The sequence below is a fragment of the Triticum dicoccoides genome, chromosome 2B, assembly GCF_002162155.2.
Source record: "Triticum dicoccoides isolate Atlit2015 ecotype Zavitan chromosome 2B, WEW_v2.0, whole genome shotgun sequence".
Classification (NCBI taxonomy): Eukaryota; Viridiplantae; Streptophyta; class Magnoliopsida; order Poales; family Poaceae; genus Triticum; species Triticum dicoccoides.
The window spans coordinates 13,278,876-13,279,846 of NC_041383.1; positions in this window are offsets into that span (position 1 = coordinate 13,278,876).

Consider the following 971-nt stretch of genomic DNA (forward strand, 5'->3'; position numbering starts at 1 on the left):
TTATGGAACATTTCGTTCTACCTCCGGAATACAACAAATTCGATGAGGAGGGTAACAAGATTGAGGAAAACAAGGAGAGGAGGAGGCTAGTCAAACAGTTCGCTCTTCATAAGATGGCCGACGCATTCCGGAAATTCAAGCAAAATCTAGCCCATGACTTTGTCAAGCAGAACAAGACTCCGGATTTCAAAGGACAATATGAGAAACTGAAAGATGATTGGCCAGAATTTGTGAAGCAAAAGAAATCGGAGCAGTTCATTCAAATATCGAAAAAAAATAAGGAAAATGCGGCTAAGAAGGAGTACAATCATGTTATGGGGCCAGGAGGGTATCGCCTTTGGGAGCCTAGGTGGGAGAAGATGGAGAACGAGCTGAGGGCGCGAGGAATCCGTCCAGGTACGGAGGGATGGGACCCAAGGGCCAAAAGCTGGTGGTACGGGCATGGGGGAACGCTGAACTCGGAGACAGGGGAGTGTGTTTACCGGTGCAAATTAATTAAACCCACCCAAGCCCTTATTAACGCAATGAGGGATGCTCAACAGGGGAAGATCAAGTTCAACAGAGAGAACGACGCGCTGACAAAAGCCCTCGGGAATCCTGAACACGGAGGACGTGTACGAGGCATGGGGCACATTCCGTGGAAAATAGGGTTCCCCCAGAACGATGACCCGTACGGTTACAGAAGCCGTAAGAGAAAGATGGATCGGGAAGCAGATGTTGTGGCGCGGTTGGCATCGGAAATGGATGTGATGAAGAAAACCATGAGTGTACTAGTAGCCGAAAGAGATGCAGCTCGGGTGCAGCATGAAGATCATCCAGCGGATCTCGGAAGCCAGCAGCGGAGAAGCAGCGTGGCTTCCACGGAGGCCCCACCGGCTGGTGCAGATGCACCGACGATCGAAATTACTGCACCGGAGCCTCTGGTGGTCCAAATTACTGCACCGGAGCCTCTGGTGGTCGAAATTACTTCA